This window comes from Brachionichthys hirsutus, chromosome 11 (assembly GCF_040956055.1).
Source record: "Brachionichthys hirsutus isolate HB-005 chromosome 11, CSIRO-AGI_Bhir_v1, whole genome shotgun sequence".
NCBI lineage: Eukaryota > Metazoa > Chordata > Actinopteri > Lophiiformes > Brachionichthyidae > Brachionichthys > Brachionichthys hirsutus.
The window spans coordinates 1869882-1880919 of record NC_090907.1 but is presented as its reverse complement, the minus strand read 5'-3'; positions in this window follow the sequence as shown (position 1 = coordinate 1880919).

Here is an 11038-nt window from a genome sequence, read left to right as displayed (position 1 = left end):
CTGGATTTAGATCCCGAGGAGTCATGATGATGAGAAAATGTGTGCTTGTTTCATTCGACTGTGTGTGTGTGTGTGCGTGTGTGCGTGTGTGTGGGGGGGGGGGGGCTGAGTCAGTCCATACAGGAGCTCCTGTGCAGGCCCGAATCCACCGCCCGGTGCATCATCCATGTGGCTCTGTGTCGGCCATCGTCCCCGTTTCTTCTCGGACCCCTCCTCTTTTCATCAGCGCTGTTTTCCTTACATACTTGACGTTCTTCTCGCGCCCTCGTCTTCAGCCCCTTGTCATTCTCGCCCCACTTCCTCCTCCTCTCTCCCTGCGTCTCTCTGCATCTGCCTCCATCCCCAGCTCCTGCCTCCCCGCGTCCATCCCTTCCACTCTCCTTCCGCTCCCTCTCAAAGCGAACACTGTCCCTCCTTGTCCGCCGTCAAAGACGCTCCTCTGTCCTCTGTCCACCGTTCTGGAGGCCTGCCTCCCAGTATGCCCGGTGGCCCCGTGGCGCCACAATAGCTCATTTCAACCTCAATTTCCCCTGAGATGAATGGGCGCCCACGTGCACGCAGCATGCCTTTTAATTGGCCCAAGTTAGATTCAAACCATTAAGCCAGTGATGTCGACACAGCTCTGCCGCGCCCATCCCCCCCCCCCCCCCACCCCCCATTTATACACACAGACACAAACACACATCCCCTATTTTCCTCTCCGGCTGCCAGAACATAAACGTCTTATCTCTGAGCCTCAACCGAGCAACGGCGCCATGAATATTCAGCAGCCTCCATCTCCGACCACAGCAGCAGGCGCATGCACATGCATCCACACGCATGCAGATAAAAACACACGTCTACGTGCACGAAGACGGGGCCTTTCCATCCCGGACTCCCCTCGTTCAGTTCTTCTTTTCGTGTTCTTTTGTCTCCGCCCCCCCCCCCCCCTCATTTGCTGCAGCGTTAGCCGAGTACATCTGAGCGGTATTGATTAACGGCTAAAGGAAAACCACCAGAGCTGTTCTCACAATGTGCAGACGGTATCAATAAGGCTTACCTGTGTCCAAGGGATGGAAGAGGAGAGCGTGAAAGGGAAAAAGAAAGGATCAAATTAGTGCTGCACGTCATGTGTGATGATGCAAATGTATAGATCTTTAAGGGAGGAAGGATCTGACAGACATCAAAAGGAAGCAACCTGTTTCCTGATTGCAATATTAATAATGAATGAATATGAAAGGATTAAGTGACTTGACAAGAAATAAAAGGTCTGCCTTTGTCGGCTTCGCCAGATACAAGCACGGCGCAGAATATTATCTGTTGCTATCATTAAATAAAGACCAGATTAATCAGCGAGCGCCCGCGGCATCGGCTACAAAACCCCCGTCTAATCAGAGAGAAGGCAGGGAAGCAGGTGTTTCATCTCTGAAACACGGCCTGAGCCCAGCCAAGAAGCCCGGCCCCGTCAGCCGGCTCTGCTCCGGCAGCCCTTTGAAATATTTCACTCCACAAATTCACAATAGCCCCAATCCCCCCATGGATGCTGTCAAAGATGAAAGAGGCGGCGTGCACTGCTGCTCTGTCCACACACCTCTCTCTCTCTCTCTCTCTCTCTCTCTCTCCAGAGAAGAGGAAAGAGAAAGTGAATACTCAAGCAGCTCCTGCGCTCTTCAACCATTTTGCACTACCTGCTTTGATCTCCTTGCGGCACGCCGCCATCGTAACAACAGAATTCAGATTCCTCATCGTCTTTTCATCCGAAGGTCTTTTGCCTCGGTTTGACTCACTTGCATTTATTTGCACGTCTAAATCATTCCGCTCCTCTCTCTCTCTCTCTCTCTCTCTCTCTCTCTCCCATTCCAGTTGCTCGGAGGGTTTTCCTCCTCGTTTACCTCGTTAGTGTGCGGCAGTAGCCGGGAGGATCAATTACGGGGAATGTGAGCTTGCATCTCGCCATCATTACCCAGCAAAAACGATATTAGTTCAGTCTGAGAGGAGCAACCCGGGCAGGAGACCGGACCGGGCATTACAGCGGCCTGCCAGCCCGTTAGCTGCTGCGCCTGCTTTTTGGCAGCGATCTGCCATTGATCTCCAGCAGGTACTGACCTCATACACGCCCCCATTATGTTCTGAGCTTGAGAGCATATCATGTTCACTTTGATCAGAATCAGACTCTTAACTGGCAATAAAGACGTGGGATATTTGCCTGGCGACACGGCGGAGAGTAATTTCAGCTCAGGCTTCACGCAGGCCTGCAGGAAAAAGAAAGAGAGTCTGACACTACGGTTTTAAATGGGCTTTAAATCTGTTTACCTCTATGAAAAGAGTCCATTTGGTGCGGTTGATCGTGTGACCGGCTGCGGGATGGACCTGGTATTTATTAACCGCTGTTCCCAGTGCATCATGGGATGATTGGGTTTTCACAGTGGTGAGAAAAGAAATGGAAATCTGCTCCATCTACTGAGTGAAATTGGGCGATACAATTAAAGCCTCCAGAATAGATTCTCATGGGGTTTATAAATGAGGCTTCCGTTGTTGAACGCACGGGTCAGTGTGATACAGACAAGAAGTGACCGGAACCATGCGTAGCAACAGGAGTTCATCCTGGTAACGCTGGTTATACTGGTTTAGTCGCTCATCCTGGGGTTGTGTCAGTGCAAACAATAAAAATGCAGCTAGCATGTAGCACAACATCAAAGACCTCCAAACATTAAAATGCAGCAGGACATAAGTCTGCCTGCTCGATCTGATAAGATTCGATACTGCCTCCCTCTCCTCTTTTATCTGGGATGATCTTTCCCATAATTCCCTCATTTCTCATGTGTCGCTCTCTCTCTCCCTCTATCTGCAGAACTTACATCTGTCTCTCTTTTGTTCTGCACCGCTGTCCTCGTCTTTGCCTGCCCAAATCCCCTTTGTCTCCATCCCTCATCCTCCTCTGTCCCCGTTTGAGTCTTCGCCTCTATTTATTTCGCCTCCTCTCCTCCTCTCCTCCTCTTTCCTCTCCCTCTTGCCTCTCCCTCTCCGAGGGCAGACTTTAGGGAGTAGTCCAGCCTCCTAGACAGCTGCACATCACCAGCTGACTGAGAAAGCTGCTCTCTCTCTCTTGCGCTCCTCTTCCTCAGTCTGCCTTCCTTCCTCCTCCCTTGTCCACCCTCCCTGAGCTCATCTGAATACACAGAGTGGGTGCAGCCAGATGCAACCCATCACCGCTGTCAGATTGTGACACAAATTACCTCTATTTGATCATTGATGGAGCCATTTAGTGTCAACCAGAGCGACGCTACTGCAGAAGGGAGAAAGGCTTCTTTTTTTTTTTTGCACCAAACTCACATTTGGAGATAAAATAAGATTTAATACGCTGATAATTCCATCATCATGTTTGTTATAAATTAAGATTTAAAAAAAATACATGAGAAGAAATCGAAAACTATTAATGTAAATTCCAAAAATCATCAGTTCTAGTCATTTTCTAACCAAATAAAAGGCTTTCTTCCAAATGGCAGCTCTCAGCTTCTGTTTCTGTACATATTATTTATGTATCTGCCTAATAAATAGATGAATAAACTAGTAACTGCAAAAGAAAACGAATTAAAATGAAAGAAATGAATTATTGTTGATGGTTTCTCATTGCCGTGTTCACTATTACAGGCACTATTTTGTTGCTTTAACGTTGGTATTTGTGTCTTGTTTTTTTATTGTGTTGTATTTATTTTCATGTAAATTCTAATGCATTTTTTGGACTGTTGTGTTGTTGTTGTTGTTGTCTTTAAGGACAGACAAACATGATTAATCTCTGGTTGTGTTCTGCACAGAAAAGCTGCTGACTCCCTGCGGTGTTTTCTACAGCCGCTGAATTATTTAATATTTCTGGATCGTCCAGGTTACCGGTGAAAACGGACAGTTGTTTCACGGGACGGGATTATAGAGGATAACATAGGAATGAGGCATTAATGAAAATCCTCTTTTTAATGCAAAGCGTTTGAGGTAGATTAATGTGTCATACGTGACGACTACATTTACAAATCCTTTTCAATATTTAATTTCCGATGTGTGTTATTATAATCACTAAACAGAAGCTACCAGAATCCGAATCGGGTTTAATGGCTACTTGGATTTGGATTAATATTCTGCATCTTTAAACTTTCGTTGTATTAAAATAACTTAAAATAGAATGACATCGGGCAGGAAGAATAAACCAGGGAAGTCACGGGTAACACTCAAATGAAAGGTTTTTGAAAATTCAAGCTGCAATAAGTTAAGAAAATATCCATTATAGTTTCATCCTCAACACAACCAGTCTGTGTCGTGAACAATCTCCATAGCAACAACCCTTCTCTTTCTGAATTCACTTGTATTCTCCCATATCCATCAAGCAAGACAGTGTGTGTGTGGGGGGGGGGGCAGGACCGAAGACTATGAAGGGTGAGCGAGGGCTGCAGAGAGGAAGCGTCGGGGCTCGTGAAGCAGAACCAAGACCCTGGCTGGAATTATGATGACGGAGTGGGCGGGAGTGGCGAGAGAAATCTGCACGCCACAAGGTCACAGTTCCCATTCGCCAAGACGTATTAACTAAGGGCCGATTTCTGGGGGTGGGGCACATGAAGAAAAGGTCAAGGATCGCTGCAGCCACAATTTCACTTATTTCACAGTTCTGTGACAGATTCAGGACACGGCTGGAGTCGCAGTCCAAAAGGAAAACTGGTCGAGGGGGGGGGGGGGGGGGATTACGGCATTAGAAAGTTCTGCAAGGCATTGGCAGGCAAAACACACAAGTGTGTGTTGGTGTACAAATGTGTTATTAATGCACAGCAGGGATGATATAATATTGTAAAGTTTATATACATAAACTTATACATACTTTATATATAATAAATGTTTACGCTGTTATGATGAATGGTGACGCTGTGGTTGGACAGAATGAACCTAGAATTACAATTAAGTCATATATAAAATAACACTTTTTCATATCAATTATTTTACTATACTCAAAAAGCTGCTTTTCTCCTCTCTGTCACACACACGCACACACACACACTTAAAAGTCGACCACTTAACCAACAGGTGTAAGATTTCATTTAGCCGCCGATGACAAGCATCACGTCACTCCTTCAAACAGAAACACGGGCGATAAAGACTCAGTTGCCACAGAGACCGGGAACGAGACACTTCAGGATTTGCATAGGGCTTAATTTGATCTATTTGAGATTTCAACTTCCTTCCTCTTGACGCAATTAAGCGGAGAGATGTGACTAATTAAGTTGACGGTGTGAAACGGGAGCGCAGCAAAGGCAGCTGATGAAAAGGCAGAGGCTGCTGATACTAAATATTGACAATTAGCATGTAGCATGTAGCATGTAGCGTCAACCTATTTCAGGATGAAGTGAAATGAGTGAAAATGTTCAAGAAAGAAGAACTCGTTGTAAAGTTAGCCAGATGCAACGGCGTCGAATGTTGCTGAGGTTAAACTGGAGAGCCATCTGACTGATTTAGAAACGGCATTAATGACTGTCCCAGTGAGATGCTAGTTAATGACACAAACAATTAGCACTCCATGTAAATGTGCTTTGATTGAGGCTGGGCTGAACGCCAACAACAACCAATAAAAATGTTCAGATACTGCCAAGTCAGCCATCAAACATCAAACGTGCGCATGCATGCAAGTTCGCATCCCTTATATTTGCTCCATGACAACACATACTCTGCACACACACACGAGCCTCTTCACCTGTTGCGCACACTCTCATGGTCCGATTCAAGAGGCATGCCTATTAACATTTGGCAGATGTTTTTTCCCCAAATGAAATGCTCATGTCTGAACCGCTAAAGGTCTCCTGAAATGTTGACATGTATAATTGCCAATCTGTGCCGAGTCCTGGGGTCTTGTTCACTCCGTTTAGGCCTTTTATGGTGCCACAGCAGATGGAAAGACTTTAAAAGTGCATTAAGGGACAGATGTTAACATCACACCGCTGATCTGCTCCAGCTTGCTCTCTCTCTATTCGTTCATCAACCTGGGATTACTTCTATATAATAATATCTTAACGCTGCACTCTCATTCGTCTTGCATCAACCGAATCTGACTTACCGGGTTTAAATAGAGCCACTCAGCAAAGCCGAACAGGCAGCTCTCGCACATAATTTTACCTTTAATTGAATTCTAATCTGTGTTTGCCGTCACAAAACATGCAGTGGGTTTGCAGGGTAATTATCTATTAACGATAACGTTATTGGATTTATATGGAAATGCCCAGGCAGCAAACTGCACCTGTGCTGCACTTATGAGAATCATCTACGTAAGGCAATCGCCCGATGTTCCCGCCGTGATGGGAAAGCGGTTTTGTTGTCTCCTGACCGGTCGTCGGGAAACGAGACAATGGCAGGTTTGCTTCCGTGCTGCCGATCTTCCCTGTGATATATCGCTGCTTTTCTCTGTGTCTGCATCTCCCATCCACCCCCTTGCTACTCCGTCCTCCAGTGGTCTCATTAGGGCGGGACTGTGAAGGCAAGGTGAGATGGTTACTGTGACAACAGCAGAGAATGACGGGCAGAGTGGCAGTGTGTGTGTGTGTGTGTGTGTGTGTGTGAGAGCCATTTGAACATTATTCATTGTGTGTGTTTTGTGCACTATCTGTCCCTGAAGGTGGGCATTTTAGTCAGCTTTCCAATGCAAACTAAAGTCGATTTGGATGCCGCTCAAGAGTGCATATAACTTATTTTATCAGAAGAGAAGCGATGGTACAAGACAATAAAAACATCAGTGCATAATTAAGGAGGCCGCCCATTAAAGTTCTTATCTATTTCAGGTGGATTAGACACTCAGAATCGGCTTGCCTGTCCAAATTGCCAGGAAATGATGGGCAGCACTGTGGGGCAGAGCTAAGATTAGACCGCAGTGATTGACAGCTTGATGGAGCCAACTGGATGCCTGCCATTCCCGCGTTACGATCGCTTCCTTACGGTAATGAAGCAGAGTCAGCCTGCCCTACGTGAGGGCAAAAGCAGCCGAGGAGATAATGAGAAGGTTGAGGACATTCTGTGCAATCTGTCCCCCCTGTCTGTCTCTGCTGCTGGAACAAAAAAAGAAATATCAATGCAACCTCGAGAAGTGGCAATGACCTCTGACCTTCAGAGGGTGCCCTCCTTAAATAGCAAAAGACTATCGTGGTTAGCCTGAAGATTGAAAATAATACCACCCTTATATATAACATAATTTTCGAGGCCATTGTGGGCCGGTTCCGGTTCCTTTTTTCCCCATGTTTGGTTCAGAGGCCCATGAGAAGTTGAAGCGCTTCGGGGAGTCTGCGGTGTGAACACTGCCTCCTGTGGCGTGGTTGACCTTTCCAACACCACAGAGCTCTGCAAGACTCTGATAATACCAGCTGTGAGGAGACAAAATGCCCACCCCGGAGGGAAATACAGGGGCAAAACACACACAGGGGCTACCAGCTGGCCTTGGATATATAGCATGAACGACGTTCCTGCTTCAGGTTTGGTTTCAGGCTGAGGCAGTATTCCAAGTCAGCTGGGACTGGGAGATTCCTCTTCAACTCTGAGGTAGAAGAGGAAGAAAGGTACAGAGCGCCTAATAATAAATAAACGCATGTGGTTGAAAGGAAAAGTAATCTTCTGCTGCACATGCAGGTAAGTGATTTCAGCCATGGTACAAATTCAATTAAGTGGGGGGGGGGTGTTACAGTAAGTCTGGATGTAACCACACCGGCCTCAGCAGTGAAAAAAAAGAAATTATATTTCTGAAAGGAAAGAACTTTAAAAAAAAAAACTACATTAATGCATTAAAAATGAGAATCTGGATTGATAAGAAGCTCCGAGGGAGAGCCAGAAAGCATTCGGAAAGCATTATTGCTGAAAATGTCCTTTTCAGCAATAATTAGCTTCAGAGAATTCCGAGCTGGAGAATGAGAGGAAGAATGTCAAAAATGAAGATAAAAGGGAAAGATGAGAAGATGAGTGCGGCGCATTAAATGGAGCAGAATGTGTAAAAGCGCAGCTTGTGACACACTGACACGCTGCGCTTCCTTTTAAGCTCTGCTGCTTCAGAGGCCTCCTGTGAACCAGCCTGCACCGAAAAACATGCAGCACACACACACACGCACACACACAAATCAAAGTGGTGGTAGTCTGATTAGGTTGCAGCTGTCACGTCGGCTTTCATTGGTGTATGAGTCACAACACACACACAGACATGCAAGCATATTTATACGAATGTACACACATATATACAATACTCTGATTTAAATATCATCAGAAATAAAGTTGAAATTGAAAATATATGTATTTTTTGTAGGTTAATATCTGTGTAAATGTGAATATTTTTCATTTCTCATAATGAAAAATACACTTTTTAAGCCACTAAAACTAGAATATGTAAGTTACATGCGATCCAACATCCGTCTAGGGAGTTCTGGGTCTCCAATGGGAACTCCTCCCAGTTGGATGGGCCCAGAGCGCCTCCGAATGGAGGCCCCAGGGAGGCACCTTAACCTCAACTGGCTCCTTCGGACATGGAGGAGCATCGGCTCTAGGCAGAGCTAATCTAAAGGTGCAGGTAAAAAAAAAAAAAGCAAAATAGTTGCTTGTGAATGCAAGAATGCATTTACAACCGCGATCTGAAGACATGCAAGCGAGTTGAACTGACAGACAAAAACAGAACCTCCTTGGGGGAGGTAAGAATCACATTTAGTTGATCCTTGGGTAATCGTGCAAAAGTTCTGATCACTGATCACTGACAGACTTCGCTCGTGAAGAAGAGGCATTGATGAAGGTTGTGGGAAGAAATATCAGCAGTTTTTTCCAAACTTTTCAAATCTGACTGCAAATTATAGAAAAGCGTAACGAGAGATAAAACCTGGCCAATGAAACAGCGGTTGGTAAATCTGTGGAACTGAGAAGACACACACACACACACACAAAACCACTGCTCTATTTATATCTCTTAATTTCTTCCCATTTCCTTCCATATCTGGTCTGATGGGGGGGGGGGAATGGAAATACGCCTGTCAGTCAGCCATCGAGCCGGCGTCAGGACTCACTTTTTCCGGTCGGGAAAATAAATCCAGTGGCAGATGAGTCAGAGCGGCCGTCGGCTGGTCAGTCAGTTAATTAGCGAGCCGGCGAAGCGGCCGCGTGGTTGTGTTAGGAAGCCAGTCAGCCAGCCAGCCAGCCAGTCGGTAAGGCCCCACTTAAGCCGGTCATTTAAATGGCCAGCCAGACAGTGAGTTAGAGTCAATATGTTAATCAGTCAGAGCGGTAACGATGAGCCACCGGCTACCAGATAATGTGATGTAATAATGTATGAAAAGGTTTATCCTGATGAACGACGCTCAAAGAAAGGACTTGTTGAAATATCCCGGCGGGGGGGGGGGGGGGGGTACTGAAAACCCCCGCTGAATAGAAAAACAGATGAAGAATGAGCAGGCAGCGAGAAACCGTTTGCTCTTGTGTGGAGTGTTTCCTGACTGCGTGATGCTGAGAAACAGAAACAACACCGAGGGGGGGGGGGGGGGCGGGGGGGCAGCGTGAGGCCTCTCTGATCATTGAGCATCGAGAATCAGAGGCTGAAAACGTTCACTCTCATCATCTCGGAGTCGGTCGCTGAGGGGGAGCCGCACTTTGTGGTCGTCGTCGACTACGATGGGGGGGGGGGCAGTGTCTGTGGCGTGTGATTAAATGCAAGTGTGTGCGTCGGCGTGTTCCTGTGCACACATGTGGGCGTATTTAAGATGAGACAGAGGGGGGGGGTAGCACTTAGGAAGAGGAAGGCATATGGTGCCTTGCTTTTTGCCAATCACCAGTGACAAGTGAAGCGGGGGGGGGGGGGGATCAACAGAGGATGCAGGGTGTTGCGGGGTTGGGGGTGCTTTTGCTTAATGATCTCATCTGTGCAAACGCACACACACTACACTGCCTGTGTGTGTCTGTTTCCAGCCTGAGGCAGGATATTACTGCCTTGTGTAGATGAATGTGGAACGGGCCTCGCCGTTTAGCGGCATTGCATAAATGCATTCCAACAATGCTAAGCAGGAGCGACGGTGAACGCAACGCCAACAGTTGCCCCGAAGGCATTTTCTCCCTTCCCGCGTTCGCGTTGTTTCAGTCATTCCCACCTCCCGGCACGCAAACACGGAAGTAATTGTTGTCCCCAAGAGGAAACGGGATGGCGGTCCAAAGAGAGATGTCCAATCTGGTGTCTCGTTGACTAATGAGCTCTTCATCGGGTTGTGTTTTAGCGTCTTTGGGGATTTGAAGCATTTCCAAGGAAGACCTTGTTCAGAAAACTTCTTCTTTAATGTGTAAATATGAACGTCTGAAAACTGTTTCCTGTTTCACGCATGTGGATCCAACAAGCCGTGCAGATGTGAAGCGATTGTTTTCGCTACAAGGGACGTTGCTTTGCCTGCAGCAAGAAGGTACTGGGTTCGAATCCTATCTGGGTTCTTTAAAAAAACTTTACTAATGGAAAAAGTAAAGCTGGTAGGTGCCGGCATCCTTCAGGGCGAATGAGCTATAATTCAAACCGGACTTCATTGATCCAAATTTCCCTCATTCAAACGTTGCAGGCTTTGTTTCTGAGCATCCAATAGGAGACGGATAAGCTTGATAGCCATTCGTTCTCAGGAAGATGCGCCGCCACCCATAAACCTGTACGTAAATTCCCAAGATCTGTAGGTCAGAAGGATTCAGAGGCGCTCCCCAGTTAACCCTTCCATTACCATACAGTCCATACTGCAGCTAAACCCCAAACACGTTGAGCCTTACTGCAGAAGGTGGAGCAGAAGCGCTGCGCAGGCCTCTGGACAGCAAGCGCAGTGAGCGGTGGCACATCCGCATTTAAAGAGACAGGTACTGAAAGAGAGACAAAAGGACGAGACGGGGACCAAAAATGCTGCATTTGAGAGGTATGCTCTGCAGACCTCAGGGAATTGTGCTGATTCAGATTATCCCTGAGTATAACCCTGCTCTCCGTCCAGCAGGGCTCCAAGTCATGCAGACAGAATTATATTAGCTCGCAGAATGACAGCTATTGTGAGTCTCCGTG